At 43.5% G+C, this 17,955-nt stretch overlaps 1 long non-coding RNA gene and 1 pseudogene across 1 annotated transcript in view; both read left to right on the top strand.

Moving 5' to 3' along the window:
• Positions 1-17,955, top strand: part of LOC139077212 (uncharacterized) — a 29,354-nt gene that overhangs the window by 1,537 nt on the left and 9,862 nt on the right. The gene's annotated exons all lie outside the window — the stretch shown is intronic.
• Positions 67-7,148, top strand: LOC103542903 (programmed cell death protein 2 pseudogene; annotated as a pseudogene).

Below are 17,955 nucleotides of genomic sequence, written 5' to 3' on the forward strand. Positions count from 1 at the left end.
ATCCCAGATAGAAACTGGTGTTCCTATACCTGGCTTGAGAAAGTACCCAGGAAGTTATCAGCTAGCATGATTTTGGCTGTAAGCAACAGAAGATCCAACTGAAAGGGGTGTTAACAATAAAAAACATATCTCAGATCCAGCAATTCTACTTTTGTGTATTTCTGACTAAAACAAAACCACGAACTCAAAAAGATATCTGTACCCCCATGTTCGTTGCAGCATTATTTACAATAGCCAAGACATGGAAGCAACTTTAGTGCCCATCGATGGATGAATAGATAAAGAAAATTTGTGTGTATATATATAGAGAGAATGTTCTTCAGCCATAAAAAAGAAGGAAATCTTGCCATTTGCAACAATAGGGATGGACCTTGAGGGCATTATCCTAACTGAAATGTCAGACAGAGAAAAGCAAATACTGTATGATTTCACTTACATGTGGAATCTAAAACAAAACAAAACCGAACTCATAGATACAGAGAACAGATTGGTGGTTGCTGGGGTGAGGGGTGGTAGAAATGGGTGAAGGTGGTCACAAGGTACAAACTTCCAATTATAAAATAAATAAGTCCTGGAGATGTAATGTACAGCATGGTGACTATAGTCAATAATAGTGTATTGTGTTTGAAAGTTGCAGAGAGAATAGATCTTAAAAGTTGTCATCACACAAAGAAATTTGTAACTATGTGGTGATAGATGTTAACTAGACTTCCTGTGCTGATCATTGCGCAATATGCACAAATATTGAATCAACATGTTGTATACCTGAAACTAATAAAATTTTATATGTCACTTATATCTCAGTAAAAACAAACAACAACTTATATAACAAAAATAGTAAAGTACAGTTCTCAAAGTGCAGTCTAGTGACCCCTGAGGGTCCCTGGAGCCCTTTCAGGGGATCTCTGTGATCAAAATCATCCATTCCAAGTGCAAGATGGACCAATGGATTTCAGTGTAATAGAGCAGGAGTCAGGAGTTATTTACAAAGAGTTTGTTACAGAAAAGGTCCTGTACATAAAGTTTTATTGGCGCATAGCCACACACATTTGTCCCTGTATTGTCTCTGCTGCTCATGTGCTGCACTGGCGTTGCTGAGTAGTTGTGACAGAAACTGCATGGCCCATAGAGGGGGAAATGTTTGCTATCAGACGCTTTATGGAAAAGTTTGCTGAGCTCTTTAATAGAGTATAAAACATTTGTGGAGCTAGTTCCAGATTCCACATTGCAAATAACCTTGAAGGAACTACCACTTGTTAAGTTTTTGATGTACTACCAGAGAAGAATATCCACAATTATCTGAACAGGAATAAAAATCCTCCTCCCTTTTCCCACTACATATCTGGGTAAGGCCAGGTTTTGTTACCGTTTTTCTACCAAAATGACATATTACAACAGATTGAATGTAAAAGCAGATATGAAAATTAAGTTCTCTTGTATTAAGCCAGGCATTAAAGAGATTTGCAAAAAAATAAAACACTGCCACTCATGTCACTGTTATTTTTGTTTTATAAAATATCATTTTTCATAAAAGTGTTATTTGTGTTAATATGTAATGGGTTTTAGATTTTATAATGGATTAACTATCCATTTAATTTAATGGATTAATAAATACATATTTTAAAATGTTCTCAATTTCAATTAATAATCTGGTAAATATTGTTAGGTATAACCCACATATACAAAAGCTTGTTGGGGTCCTCAATAATTTTTAAGAGTGCAAAGGGCCCCTGAGACCAAAATAAATCAGAACTGCTAGTTTAGAGCTAGGGCAGTGTCAGAGTTAGTTAACTACATCATCTCACTGATGTTATCACAGACCCAGGTGTTTTCTCTCTTTCTAGTCTGTTGGCCTGTCCAGTGAGGGATGGGCTTCTCTCATGGTGCCAAATGGTTGCTGCGGCAACAATTCCTGGCATCACATGTCTTCGGAGGCAGAAAAGGCACTATTTATTTTTGCCCAGCTATTTTTTAAAGGCATGGAAAACTTTCCCCAGAACCAATGTGCTATTTGTTTTTACCACATAATAACCAAAAAAAAAGCTTCATTAAAGAGTGTATGGGAAGTAATTGATACCAGACTAACCCTTCTGCCATAAACAACTGGAGCACTGGATAAAATGTATGAAACAACTGTTTTCAGCCCTTGGAAAATAGACATGCAGGGACTCTAACTTATGAAAGAAAGAGAAAACAAATGAGGTGAGCCCTACAATCACTTCTGCTTTCTGCCTGCAAGACTTTCTAAACCGCGTTACAGAGAGAAGGAACCCAAGCAGAGCACAGCAGTCTTGCTGAGCTGAGAAGGCAGAGACAGATGTTTGGAACAATGAGGGAGGCTGACTTTGCAAAGACAAGCAAAGAAATAGCTCCATAAATCTGCACGATACCCTTGAAGGTTTTGGCTGAGCTAGGTTGTGATGTTGTGAGGTACAGGTGAGATTCCACAAGGCCATGCAAAGAGCAAGTACCAGGGAAAAGAGCAACTACAGGGTAATTAAAGCTTGCACAGGCCTGGAGACGTTTGAGTTCTGACCAGCCACACGGAGATATCTCAGTGAATACCCAGAACATTCAGTAGAAATTCCAGAAAAGTCACACCTAAGGAATAAAGGCTACTGTAGATCCACCGAACAAAGATTAAAAACAAGCCTCAGAAGGACAACGCTGATCTACAAGTAAACTAACTACCTGGGAGAACAAAGCCCAACGCTCTTTAAAAGGAGATAACGAAATTCAAATGCTCAAAAATGAAACATTTGCAATGTCCTACGTTCAAATAAAAGATACTAGAGATGTAAAGAAGAAAATGTGACCCATAATCAGGAAAAAAATCAAGGCAATATGAAAGAGACCCAGAAATGACAGATAAAAAAATGTAAGTATCAGACAAGGATTTTAAAACAGCTGTTATAAATATGTTAAAAGATTTAAAGGAAAACATGAACACAGTGAGGAGACAAATGGTAGGTATCAAAATAATGGATTTATGGTATGTGCATGATATTTCAATTAAAAAAATAAGATGAAATTTTAGAACTGAAAATACAATATCTGAAATGAAAATTTTACTGAATGAGCTTAATAGACGACTGGACAATGAAAAAAAAAGCAGTGAATTTGAAGACGGGCAATAGAAGCTATCAAATTGAAGCACAGAAAGAAGAGGATTTAAATATGAATACAGCCTCGGTTCCCTGTGAGACAATATCAAACACACATATTATTAGAATTCCAGAGGAGAAGAGGAGAGGAGTTGGGGCAGAACAATTTTTACAATATAATGGCTAACATTTTTTCCAGCTTTGATGAGAAATAACAATTTATATATCCAAAAATCTCAACAAAGTCTAGCAAGATAAACACAAAGAAAACTACAGCAAGGCATAACATAATCAAATTGATGAAAATCAGTGGTAAAGAAAATCTTCAAAGAAGCTAGAGAAGACATGTTTCTTATGGGGAAAGACACGAATGTCTGCTGACTTCCCATCATAGACAGTGCGAACCAGGAGACATGGAATATGTAGAGAAGTTGCTGAAATAAAGTCAGTCTAGAATTCTATATCCAGTAAAAACATTCTTCAAAAATGAAAGCGAAATAAAGACATTTACAGATAAACAAAACTGAGTGTATCACAGTAGACCTGCATTACAAGATAATGTTAAAGAAATTGTGATATTCTGATTTATAACAAGAAATATATATTTGGTCTCTGTCCCCTTTCTGGCACAGAGATCTTAAAACTCTTGGAATTTCCTAAGTGATGAGAGTGATAAATGTGTCCTCTTTTGTCAATGAGGTGACTTTTGGACCACACCTGAGGATGAAGGCTGGTTGCCAGGAGAAGCAGCCATGTGAATAGAGGGTTGGAAATTTCACTTCCACCTCCCTGAGCCCCAGGGAGGGGAGGGGAGCTGAAGGTTGAATCAATTGCCAATGGCTGATGATTTAATCAATCACGAGTATGTAATAAAACCTCCATGAAAGCGCAAAAGGACAAGGTTTGGAGAGCATCCAGGTTGGTGACCACGTGGAGATTTGGGGATAGTATTTCTCCTGGAGAGGGCGTGGAAACTCCACGTCCTTTCCCCATACCTTGCCCTATGCATCTCTTCCATCTGGCTGTTCCTGAGTTACAGCCTTTTACAATAAACTAGCAATCTAGTGAGTAAATTGTTTCTCTGGGTTCTGTGAGTGGCACATACCATAATCAAACCCAAGGAGGGGTTGTGGGAACCTCCAATCCATAGCCAGAAGCACAGGTGCCAACCTGGACCTGCCATTGGCATCTTTAGTGGAGAAGGGAGGCAGACAGTGCTAGATAGAGATAGACAGATGCTGTCTCTGGGTAGACAGTGTCAGAATTGAGCTGAATTGTAGGACACTGACCTGGTGTTGGAGAGTTGCTTGGTAGTGGTGTGGGAGACATCCCTCCCCAGCACACACACACACACACACACACACACACACACACACACACAGTGGAACTGGCGACCAGAATCATTAGGAATTCTTTAGGCTAAATGAAAATGAAACCAGAGTGAAACTCAGGTATACACAAAAGAAGGAAGAACAGTGAAAACAGTAAGTCTGTGGGTAAACTTAAGAGAGAGTGTGAGGAGAGAAGGGAGGTAAAAAAGATATCCGCATGCACACACAAACACCCCCCAAATGAGATCTAGGTCAAATTTTAAGAACCTAGCAGCCACCTCACCAACTCCAGATTTTCCCAAGTCGGGTACTGGTGGCACGAACACAGCTTCTAAGGCTGGCGTTGAGGTTGACACACTGGATGCCGGCTACTACGGAAGACACAGTCGTCGTGGTTAGTGGGAGCTGGAGATGCCAGCTAACTTGTGGTCCATGTAAAGCACTCTCTTTTCCACAGCCTTCCTGACGGTGGCTTGACCTTTACTCTGGCCTGCAAACCCATGACAGCCCCGCTCCATAATTTCAACCCTAGCCTAGAGGCTTTTTTGTTTGTTTGTTCGGTGATACACGGAGGAAGAGAGGCAAAGGACCAGCCAGGCTTCCCATCCTGCCAGTGTCGAGGCCCTATGGGGATTGTGACATTGTGTCCAGCTCCTTCCATAACCTCTGCGAGGTGTGCTTTACTGAGTTTCGCCTTTTCCCTTCACTTGGCCGCCATGGGAGTCTTCAGAAAATGAGTAATGCGAATGATACATAAACTAGAATGTGCTAGCCAAGCGCTGCCACCCAAGATAGCTCATTTATGAGCTAGAAAGCTGAGTGAACTGGGTGAGCTCTCTGATTCGTTTCCAGCCCCTTGGATCTGTCCTGCCAGCATCACCAGATTATCCACCGCAAGCTGTCACGCTAACACCACGTTACCATCCTGTTCAAAATCAGAACTCTCTTCCAATTTACCATAGCTCTTACCCCGTGGCCAGGACTGCCAGAACGTTTGCAATGAGGGCCCAGAGTTGGGGGAACATGGGAAAGAGCCAAGGATCAGAATAGCCGATGGCTCAGTGGGTGAAACAAACGTCAGGTATTCTTGGAGATGCTGAAGGACTGATGTCATTTCCACTGGAATTAAAAAATGTTTTTATTTCAGGCATTTGAATTACAAAAGCCATGCAATGCCAAAATATCAGAAGTAGATTTAATAGTGTCTCTTTCCCCCTCCACTCCAACACCGCAACATACAAACCCCTTTGTCGTCATGACCCTGAAAAGATGCTTTCGTGGAGATTTACAAGTTCGCCCTGCAAAGCTGACGGCCTCAAACCATTATGTTACATTTTTGCTGATTCTCTTTCATAAGACAGAAGAATGTCTTGGGACTGGTGCCTTCCAGTCAGGCGGTGGGCCACGGCCCGGGCCCGCCCTGGCCCCGCACCGGCTCCCCGCGTGTCCCTTGGCGGCTGCCCGGGCGGGGTCTGCGCCGCTGGCTTCGCGGAGGAGGTGGCGCGCTGAGCTGGCTCGTCTGGGCCGGGACGCTCACCTCGTGCCGCCGGTGACAGCCACCGCCGCCTTCCCCCCGCCTCTTCCTCCTCTGCTGCCAGCCGCCCTGCTGCACCCGCCTGCGAGTTTTTATGAGTCAGCTACCCAGGAAAAATGATTTTTACCCACATGAGCCACTTTTTGAGGTCCTGCCTCAGAGACAGGCGAATCCGTGCCTGAGGCTCAAGCCTGGTGCCCATCTCTGCAGTCTGGGGCTATTTCGGCTCCAAAGCATGCTCCAGCTGTCACCAGGCACATCACTCAGCCGGGAGCATGAGACTCTAGGCTGGGACTGGCATGTGAGCAGGGCTGGACACAATCAGGTAGTGTGGACCGTGCAGCTCCGGACCGCAACTTCCTCTCCCCAGAATTTGAAATCCTAATAGAAACAGAAGGTGAGATTATGCCTGAAGTTTTGGAAAAGGAAGATGACTCAGAGACTCCCGGGCGCACAGGAGAAGCGCCTGAAGAAGAATTGGGTTCCAGAGCAAAACATGAGTCCAGGGAAGAGAAAACTTTCCGGAAGTTTAAAACTAAAATAGTCCTTGAACCAGAACAGAGTCTCAGACATGGCAGAGGGATTGCTGCCATCTGGATTTCTGGAGAAAATATTCCTGAAGAACAGGAGATTCCAGACTGCCCCTGTGGTGCCCAGAGGACATTTGAATTCCAGATCATGTCTCAGCTGCTCAGCTGCACACAGGCTGGCAGACTGGGCGGGAGCATCGTCCTGGGCAGCCAGGCTGGCTTCGCCTGTGCAGAAAACTACAGACTGGGCACCGGCTACACAGAGGACTCTGTGTGGAAGCAAGAGGTAACGATACACCTTCAAGACAACATCACAAAGCCTTAAAAATGCTGATAATCTCTTTAACCTTGCAATTTCACATCTAGACCTTTGTCGTAAGGAGATAATTATACCAGAGACAGAGGTACGAAGATGTGGTTTACAAGGTCTAATTATTAGTGAAACAAAATGTCCAGTGACAAGGAATTAAAGAAATTTTGTACATCCATACAGCAGAAGGCTACGCAGTCTTAACGATACAGACCTATATAGACGCCAAGATATAAATCTAAATTGACCCCAAGGTACCATTATACACGGTATTCATTGTATGATCATATTTCTGTAAAAATATGCATGTGTATGTGCACAGAAATAAATCTGGAAAGATACACGCTAGGTGTGAACTGCTTACCTGGGAATGGTTGGACGAGGTGAAATGATCGTTTTACTTATATATATTTCTTTCTACAATAAAAATGGGTTATGTGCCTAATTAAGTTTAAAAAAAGTCTTTATTTTGTGTTGTTGTTGGTTTGTGTGTGCATGTGTGGTTTTTGAATGGGGGTTGTGATTTCAAGAGAGGAGCAAGAAAATAAAATATTTTCCAAAACCCCTTTCTCATAAAAAGAAAGAATGGATTTTTAACAATTCAATGACATAAGAGTGAAATGGTTACAAAAGCTGCCAATGAGGAAAGATTAGCGATTTCAAACATTAGGCGAAGTAAGATAGGACTAGTTTTAGAAGCTGCAAAGCGTTTGGATTCCCTTTTCATCTCATTACACCTGGAGCTGGGAGCTTTCCAGGGTGGGAGCACACCTAGAATTCCCAGTCGCTCTATTTCTAAGTGTAACATGGTCATGGTAGACTTGGGTACGTGTCCCCCGTCCTCCGTGCCCTGCCTGCTCCGTATTCTCCTCAGCCTGTCCCGTCCTGCAGGGGTTCACGGATTCGGTCCTGACAGCTGGGCTGTAAAATGTTACATACCATGGATGACGCACATTCACCGGGAACTCTTTTCATTCCTCAGCAGTCTCCAACCCAGCCCTTTGCCAGCTGCTGGGAGGCCGAAGCTAATGAGTCAGAAGCAGGTCAGAGTCCCTGGGCATCTCAGATGGGAGAACCTGCAGGCAGGAGTTCAACCAGGTGGTGTGGTAGTTAAAAGTCAGTTCAGCAAAACTACGTTGATGGAGAAACGACTGAGACATTTCTCTACACTTGAGAAACTTACGGTGGAGAGAGAACCAGAATTTCAATATAAAATGATCAGAACCAAAGGGGTGTAGGAGGCCCACCTGGGTGTTCAGAGAAGGCTTGTGAGAGGAGTGGTGGTGAGCTGCATCCTGAAGGGGGCAAGCGGGTTATGACTGACCAGTGACCACGTGGGACGAGTGTTTGTAGGGGGAGGGCGCTCGGGGAAGGAGCCCAGGCTCACCGGCTCTGAGCAGGCGCTTGTGGGACAGGCTTCTAGTACCATAGGGTATGAGGCTGAGTGAGCTGTCAGCGAGGGCATAGGCCTGCTTTCAGCTAGTTCTAGAAATGCCATATTAGGGCACTGGCACTTTTTAATGTGAGGACACAAGAGAATTGTAAGAGGAGAAGTAACAGGGTCAGGTTTTCATTCCCCATCATTCAACTGCACTTCAAAGCGTGGTGGGGATTTTTCTTCCTTGTGCAGTGTCTCTTAGATGGCAGGTGCTCAGTAACCGGAATGAATGGTCAGTGAAGGAAGGAAGAAATCCTTTCTAATAGGCTCAGTGGGTTCGCAGCAAAGAATGTGGATGATGAAACTGTCCAGACAGGTGGGAGTGGGGGCGTGTGATGCAGACACCACGGGCCCTTCTGGGGCTTTGTTGTATTTTGTTTTAATTTGCTAATGTTGCAAGGGAAAGATTAACTCTGGGATCTCCAGAGCTGGGATGCCTAGCACTCTGCCGACAGCATTCTAGAGCCCTATTCCCCACAGGACGCTCCGGCAGCAGCAGCCCCTGGGAGCCTGTTGGAATATAGACTTTCCAGCCCCACCCCAGCCCATCTGGTCAGGATCTGCATTTTAACAAAATGCCAGCTGAGGAGCAGGCTGTTTCCAGTGAAGGAGCTCTCCCCGAGTGATGAGTCATCGGGAGAGCTGGGACCAGTCAGAAGAGCTGGGAGGCCTGAGATGCCCACACTGCCCCAGGTCTCCTCTGCCTGAGGCTACACGTCAGGCTACACAACAGAAATGGATGGTTTCCCCCCAGTCAGCAATCTCATAGGGTTCAACCTCATACTTTCAGAGTACCCACAGCAAGACTCCTGTGTCCATGACCCCCTCCCCCGCCCCACCCCACTCAGTTACCATGTGGTGTCACCATCTTCCTGCTCTCCAGCCTGGGTTCCAGCTATGCCTCCTGGGAGGGGCTATGTTTAAGAAGCAACAATTCTCCTGCACTGCCTCTAACGTTATCAACAATGATGACGACAGCCGCTGATAGTATCTAGCAGCACTCTGTACCATGCTCTGTTCCAGGTGCTGCGTTTGAATTGAACCTTATGGAGCAGGCATAATGATCATTCTTATTTTATAGATGCAGAGATGAAAGCCCAGAGAGGTTAAGTAACTTGCCTGAGTCACATGGCTTATAAGTGGAATGAAGCCTGCTTATCATTTGGGCCCTGGTGGCAGAGTGCCTTGATGTTCTGAGTAACTGACAGAACAGGTAGCAAAAGACTTCTTTCCTCTTATGGCTGGACGTATAAGCTAGAAGCTAGAGAAACCACTCAGAAGGAACTAGAGACCTAGTGAATGGTTTAAATATGAATAAGGAAACTAGGATGTGAGAAGAATCTGGTTGTCAAGCCACTGGGAGGCCGGTGTGTTCCCAGGAACGGAGGTGCTCCTGGTGAGTCCCCATAATCTCTAGCATAATCAGGCCCAGACTCCAGCCCGTTTGGGACAAAGGGAGGGACCTCCTTAAAAGCTGCAACTCTCAGGGATGATGAGCTGTGTGAGGGGAAGCTGTACAGCCCAGAAGTAGGACCGATCGGGGAGGAACGCCAGGCCAGCGCCAGGATGGAGGCAGCTGAAGGATTTGTTCAAGAAGCCTCGAAGCCCCAAAGAGAGATGCTGACTATCCAGAGGGGAAGTGTCGTCCTCCCCAGTGACCCAGAGATACCTGAGGGAAAAAAACAGAACCCCCAGGGCAGCCCAAGACCAGGAGTCCAGCCTCAGGCGTGCCCAGGGGTGAGAGAAAGAAGGGAGCTGGTGCCTGGGGGACTGAGCACTCCATCCCAGGTCCACTGTGACGGGAATGACTGAGTCTGTCTGCTCGGTGCCGGGCTCAGACGGGGTTGACATCAGGAAGAGGAAGTGGAGCGAGCCCTGTGAGCAGCACCACCGAGACAATCTGTGAGACCGTTGAGTTGGGATCGGAATCTTGTAGCTTACAAGTCCTCTGCTTCCAAGCCTTAGCATTTCTAATTTCCTCCAGGAAGTTTCTAACCTCATCTTATGGAACTATCTTGTAAAAAGGATTTCCTCACCTGGATGAGAAGTTGGGGGTGTCAGTGACTGCCCAGAGGCCAGGAGCTGTGGTGATCCTGCAGTGACTTGCCTCAAGGTCCGGGCACGGGCTAAGGGAGCTGGCGTGGGGGTGGCAGGCACCCAGAAGGACAGGAGGGAGGGGCCCTGGGAAGGCTGCTGACCCCCTCTCTCCTGGACTCCGAAGTCTCTTCCTCCTCCTCGTCTTTCAGTCACCAGCTGCAGGCAGGTCTTCCTGCAGCCTCCCCCTCCAGGATGGCCACTACTGGGGCTCATGGAGCACAAGGTCCTCCTTAGCTCACACCTTTCTTTCTCTCACCTCCTGGCCGCAGCCTTCACAGCATGGACTGAAGAAATCCTGCTAGTTCAAGAAAATAACCACATCTTCTATGTCTTTTTAAATTTTTAAATTGAAACTTGCTTAATTGAATACAGGATTCAACACTAAAAAATTCGGGGGAAACTCATTCTTGTGAGTAGAAGCAAGACACACACATTGGTGCTGTATAATGAAGACCTGCCCACAAGGACTGCTCTGGGTAAAAGCGGGGTGGCTGGCAGCCGGCCCTCCTCCTGTGTCAGCACACACATCAACCTGCTGGCTTTTTATGAGAATGTCCAAACAAAGGGGCATGACTGTGGGAAATGCCAGCTGGGGAGCCAGCCTGTGAGCCTGCCCAGGTGATGGGCTGGTGCGGGGCTGGGCTGAACGTCACAGGTCAAGAAGGCAGAAATGCTCAGTGCAGGACTTCTCTGTCAGCAGAAGAATGGAAAGCTATAATGCGGCACATCTCCTACAAAGAGAAAGAGATAGAACCTACACCAAGTAACAGCCATGCTGTTTTCCTCCCAGAGACCTGTCAAAATTGCTAGGGGAAGAGGAAAACAAATAAAAGAAAAAAGAACCCGGGCTAATGATGATGACGAGAAGCACGCAGCTCTGTAAAGGAGACAGCGCTAATTACATAGCTGCATTTTCTTTAATAACAGATCTTGGCTGCTTCAAGAGCCATTGTTTAAATCAGTCCGCCCTCCTACAAGAAGCCTGATTCTCATTATTACGAAACTTGCATTTGATCTTCTAATTTGGGAGGATGCAAATGTTGCTTCCTCTATGAAAATTGCCCTGATTTCAAACCAATGAGAAATTAGTTGATGTCTCCTCTGTGTTTCCATAACAACTTCACAGCATTTCCCACAGCCAGGTTGTACTTAATTGTGTTTATATTTGTCTCCCCCACTGGCTTGGAAACTCCTCGAAGGCTAGAGTATGTTTATTCATATTTGTATTCTTAGCACAGTGTCATGCACATAGTATAAGTACCAAATCAATATGTGCTGAAATAAATGGATAATGAAATAGAAACATGACAATTGAAGCTAGGAGACTTTAGAAACGACTAGATTCTAGGATACTTGGAAGATAGTGGCAGTGGGACCATAGTTTTGAATCTCCCTTAACCATCCTCCCTTCCCCTCCCCACCAAAAAATCAGACCAAGAAACTAACCCTATGAAATTTCAACCTAAAAAGGAAAAGTTCCCTTTCAGAACAAGCCCTAGAGTGAGGAAAAACAGCTGGAAGCAGATTCTATAATACGGAGGATAGGACTAATAGTGGCAAAGGAAAAAGAAGATTCTGGTAAAAATGAAGGAGGAGCATTGATGCAGATTTCCCAGAGCAGGTTGCTTTTAAAAAAATCATCACTTTCTGAAAACAACAGAAGGGGGAGCTATAGAGCCACACAGCTCTTAAACCATCCTGGACTTTCTCTTACTCCTAAAACTATAAGAAAACTTATTTCACTAAAAAATGGGCAACAGAAAAGGACCATGATCAAATTCAAACAAAACTGTTAATAAAAGCAAGAAGAATTAGGGGCTGAATAATTCTCTACAGATGATGAAAGTGTGCCAGAAAGACAATAGATCCAAACTGATGAAAACTGTAACCTAAAATTACAGATTAGCTAAAAAAAGAAAAAATCAAGAAAAGGATGACAGATATGAGGGGAAAACTATGTTAAAATTAGAAAAACTCTGAAATGAGATCCTTGGAGAAAAGAAATATTTATGAATAAGTAAAAGAACTCAGAAAAAAGGTAAAAATTTAAAAATCATAAGTCTAAACTAAAAGAAATAAAAGAGCAAATAAGCAGGACAGATATTGTCACAAGAGAATTAGTAGATAGAAGGAAATAAAACATATGTTTTTTTTTTTTTTTTTTGAGGAAGATTAGCCCTGAGCTAACTACTGCCAATCCTCCTCTTTTTGCTGAGGAAGACTGGCTCTGAGCTAACATCCATGCCCATCTTCCTCTACCTTATACGTGGGATGCCCACCACAGCATGGCTTTTGCTAAGCCGTGCTGTGTCCGCACCTGGGATCCGAACCAGCGAATCCTGGGCCACTGAGAAGCAGAATGTGTGAACTTAATTGCTGCACCACTGGGCTGGCCCCAATAAAACATATCTTAATCAAAAGGAAATAAAGAGAGGAATTCTACTTTTAGCCAAGATGGAGCAACAAGAATAGGATTTACCCTCCTGATGAAAATAATTAAAAAGCTGGGCAAAATATATGAAACAATGGTTCTCAGGGCATTGGACATCAGACAATGCATGACAGCGACCACTGAGAAAAGGGAAACAAATGAAGTTGGCATGTGATTGCTCCAATTTACTCTGTGGAGGCAGTTTCTGGGCTGCAGTGCAGAGAAGGGAACCCAAACAGAGCTTGGTGCTCTCACTGAGTTGAGAGGAGAGAAATTAGAATTCAGAGAGCCCAAGCCAGGTGGGCCTCCAGTCTTTAACTTGAGAATGCAAGATTAGACACTACTTGAGAATAGGGAAAGCACAACTGAAAAGCAATAGTCCAAACAATTCCTAGAACTCACACAGGGCTGGGAATGGTTTGTGTTCCTATTAGCTAGAATGGATGCACCTCATGACACATGGGCGTTGCCTTAATAGTGTGGTTAAATTATCCCTGGACCAAAGAATAGTTTGCACCTACCCTAGTGAAACTTAAAAGCAAGTTTCAAAAGCATCCAGCTGACTCGAAGCAATGTCATTGTGTGCTAGAACAAAGTCCAGCAACATTTAAAGGACTACAAGAAAACCTAGCAGGCAACAACATAGAACTCACAGTGTCTGGCATCCAATGAAAAGTTACAAAGAAGCAGGAAAATATGGCCCATAACCATGAATAAAATCTGTTATAGACATAGACCTAAAAATGACAAAGATGATAAAATGAGCAGACAAGGACCACAAAGCAGCTAGTACATTATATGCTCCACACGTTCAAGAAGGTGGAGGAAAACATGAACACAAAGAGGAGAGAAACGGAATATTTTTAAAAGACACGAATAGAGCTTCTGCAAATTAAAAATATAATATCTTAGATGAAAAATACTTGTATGAGATTAATAGCAATTACACACTGCAGAAAAGATCAGTGAGTTGAAGGTATAGGAGTCAAACTTTGAAGCACAGATCGAAAGGACTGAACAAAAAATAAACAGATCATCAGTAACTGTGAGACCATGTCAAGAAGTCTAAAATACGTATAATTGGAATCCCAGAATAAGGTAGGGCGATGGAAAAATATTTGAAGAAATTTTGGTAGAAAATTTTATGGATTTGATGAAAACTATAAGCTCACAGATTCAGGAAGCTCAATGAATCCCAACTAGAATAAACATAAAGGAAACCTCACCAAGGCAAGTCCTGTTAAAGCTACTGGAAGATAGTGATAAAGAGATCATCTTAAAAGCAACTAGACAAAAAAAAAATTACACATAGGGAAACAAAGTTGATAATCTTGATGACTTCTTGGCTTACACAGCTCAAGTAAAGAGTCTATAGAATGACATTTTTAAAGTGCTGACAGAAAACAAGTTGTCCACCTAAAGTTCCACATCCAGCAAAAATGCCTCTCAAGGGGCCGGCCCGGTGGCGCAGCGGTTAAGTTCGCACGTTCCGCTTCTCGGCGGCTCGGGGTTCGCTGGTTCGGATCCCGGGTGCGGACATGGCACTCCTTGGCAGCCATGCTGTGGTAGGCGTCCCACGTACAAACTAGAGGAAGATGGGCACGGATGTTAGCTCAGAGCCAGGCTTCCTCAGCAAAAAGAGGAGGACTGGCAGTAGTTAGCTGAGGGCTAATCTTCCTCCAAAAAAAAAAAAGCCTCTCAAAAATGAGGCAAAATAAAGACTTTTTCAGCCAAACAAATGCTGAGAGATTCATTGCCAGTGGATCTGCACTACAAGAAATGTTAAAGGAGGTTTTTCAGGCAGAAGGAAATGCGATCCATCCAAGGAGACAAAGAGACCTAAAATGGCAAATATGTGGATAAATATGTTTTTCTTAATTTTTAATCTCTTAAAATAACTCTTTAATGCAAACCAAAAACAATGTATAGTTGAGTTTTCGAAATATGGCTACAAAAGCATGGAAGACAAGAGGGGAAATGGAAGCACACTGTTTTTAGGATCTCACAGTATGTGTGAAGTGGGATAGCATTATTTGAAAGTTGATGGTGGTAAATCAAAGATTTATATTACAAGCCCTCGAGCAACCACTAAAAACATAAACTCAAATAAGTCAGTAGTGGAGATAAAAGTGGAGTAAAAAATACTCGTAATGGAGAACCAAGGAACAATAGCCAAAATTGAAATGAAAATGTCAGGACCAGAACTGAGCTGCCTGACTCCTAGGACTGTGCTTTATTATAACAAAAAATGCAATGAATGTGCCGCATAATGCATCAGAGTAAAGAAAGTTTTTTCAGGAAAAGTAAAACCTTAACATGGCTTTAAGAACTGAAAAGCAGGTGGGGAAGAGAAGTGAAATAGGATATTCTAGAGAGGGAGAATGGCGTATGCAATGGTGAAAGTGGGAGATGGGAAGTGCAGTAATTTCATTTGGAGAAGAGGATTCATACAGAAAGTAATAAGAGAATATTGAGAAGTAAAGGGGTCAAGTGCCTTTAATTTAGACTTGAGCCTGTAGGCAAGATGGAAGCTCTGAAGATTTGCTATCTCTGAATCAGGTCCTCGATCTCAGCTACTGCTCTGGATAGCTCTTTTTAATTGACTACGACCAGTTTTTTTTGGTGTTAAATTGCAAACATCAAGCACTTTGGAGTCAGAAAACCCTGGGGTTATATCCACGTCCTCCACTTACAGCTGGATGATTTGGAGGCAATTTACTTAATTAGGAACTGTCAATTCCCTAAAGGATGAGAATGCCCGTCACTCCGCCCTTCCCGTCCACCTCCTAGGAGGTCATGTAATCCAGGCTAGTCAGTCAGTATCCCTTTTCTCCTGACCACATGACTGATTCAGGGATGGGCACATGACACAGGTCTGGCCAGTCTGGGTTCTTCTTTTCTCTGCTCTCTAGCAATAGAGTGGTATGAACCTAAAGTTGCCACTCTGTGGGGAGATCCTGCCAAAGAATGAAGCCAAAACAGAAGAATGCAGAGCCAAGAGAGTAACAGAGAAGGGGAAAGTTCTGGGAACTTATTTAGAGGCTCCAGATGTAGTCATGATAAAACCTGAAAAATCGCTCCCGGACTTTTTAATTATGTGAACCAGTAATTTCCCAACCTTAACCCTTTGTAAGCAAATTTTTAATTGATGTCAGACACAACCAAAAGCACTCAAACTACACAGTATTCCTGAGGGGATAAAATGAGATAAATGTGTAACAAAGAGCACAAGTTCAATAAATCCTGGCTATTATCACTTTCTTATCACTATACATACCTTAATGCCATTTAATCCTCTGTTCAAGAAGATATTAGGACCTCTGTTTTATAGAGGGATTTAGAGAGGTGAAGTTATTTGTTAAAGGTCCCAAAGTTAATAAATGACACAATCAGGCTCTCTCTCCACTCTCCACTGGAGTCTCTAAGGTAACATTCCTAGTGCATAATAGGCACTTGGTAAATGTTGATTCCCTTCCCTTTTCCTGTAAATGAGATCCTAAAATCATGCCTATCTACCCAGAGATCTAAAAGAGAGCAGAAGCTGAAAAGTTGCTTCTCAGATTCTGGCTCACTTAGGTATAGTTTGCTCTTCAGAGCATTATCTCTGAAAGATCTAAACTACTTAATACCTGAATCCTCCTGTCTTAACCTCTGAAGGCTCATCCTTCTCAGCTGACCTCTCAGATTCTCAGCAACTTCTGGATGTGAGCATCCCACAGATTCCCTGGCACTGGCTGGTCCTCTAGGCCTTTGCTTGCATTAGTCTCTGATGTCTACCAATTTCTTCCTGGACAGGTGTGTCCCACAATTTCATCTGTGTGAACCAGGTGGTCCCATGGCTGCTCATGCCTATGGTTCACCCTGGTGCCCTCTCCTCCCACGCAATTCACCAAAGTAGTCTTGGTTCTTTCTCAGAGACCAGGTTTGCAAGTCACAGTGAACATATTCATGAAAAAATATCCCATCACTTTAACCAATAAATGTTCAGGATCAGGACAATCTGACGTGTACATTGCATTATAGGTCATTGAAAGGAATTTCCCTAGACGTCATGGATATGTGCTGCCATCAGTTGACTGTAAGTTAGAAATGCCTAGAAGCAAGAGAGTAAACAGTTTGATTCAGAAATCTGGATCAAGAAATCTATCACTCAGTCTTCAGCTCTCTGTTTTAGAAAATGAGGGCTCTCAGCATGGAACATTTTGCAAACTTATGTCTACAGAGAACACTGGAAGAGGAGCAAGAGATCTGGGTTAATGCCACTTCTTAGCCACTCTAATTACGGGAGAAACTGCTGGCTACCCATCCAGTGTCTATTCTCCACTTCTTTCCTAACAGAACCTCTGAATTGTTGAGGGCATAACACACCCGTCTAAAAGACTACTTTTCTCAGCCTTCCCTGAAAGAAACGTGGCCCATGAAATGCATCGAAGTCCCTGGGGGACTCCTGACAGAGATCTTTCAAGTGTCTTGCTCAGCCGGAAGTGCCTTTTTCCCTCCCTTTTCCCTCTCGTTCTTGTCTAGAACCCAGACATCATGACCAGAGCTGCGGTGAGCATCCCGCAGCCTGAGGAGAGCTTGAGGTTGAAAGCCAATGGCAGTGATCAATAGAGCAGAAAGAGGTCATTGGGGTGCTACACAGCCTGGACTAGCCTATTTTACTAGAAGCCATGATTACCAGCAGCGGAACATCAGCCCTAACTGATACAGTGATCTCGGAACATTGCTAATTAAGCAAAGACCCTTTGTTTCCTCATTTGTAAACTGATGGGGTCATATTAGATCTCTACAGTCCTCCCGTTTCTAAAACTCTACAATTTTAAGACTTTATATGGTGCACAAGTACAAAATCCTTGAGGTTTGCCTGATCTCTGTTCTATCTTGTCCTTCTGGGCAAATTTGAAAGCATGTCCATCCTTAGGCAGAACTCAACATGATTAGGAACATAGAATTACCACATGCCCCAGCAATTCTGTTCCTAGGTATATATCCAGGAGAAACATGCAAACACACAAAAAATTGCTCATGAATGTTCCTAGGCACATTATTCTTAATAGCTAAAAACTGGTAACAACCTAAAGGTCTATCAATTGATGAATGGATAAACAAATGTGGTATATGCATACATGGAATATCATTCATCCATGAAAAGGAATGAAGCACTGAGACATGCTACAACA

The sequence above is a fragment of the Equus przewalskii genome, chromosome 19 (assembly GCF_037783145.1).
Source record: "Equus przewalskii isolate Varuska chromosome 19, EquPr2, whole genome shotgun sequence".
NCBI lineage: Eukaryota > Metazoa > Chordata > Mammalia > Perissodactyla > Equidae > Equus > Equus przewalskii.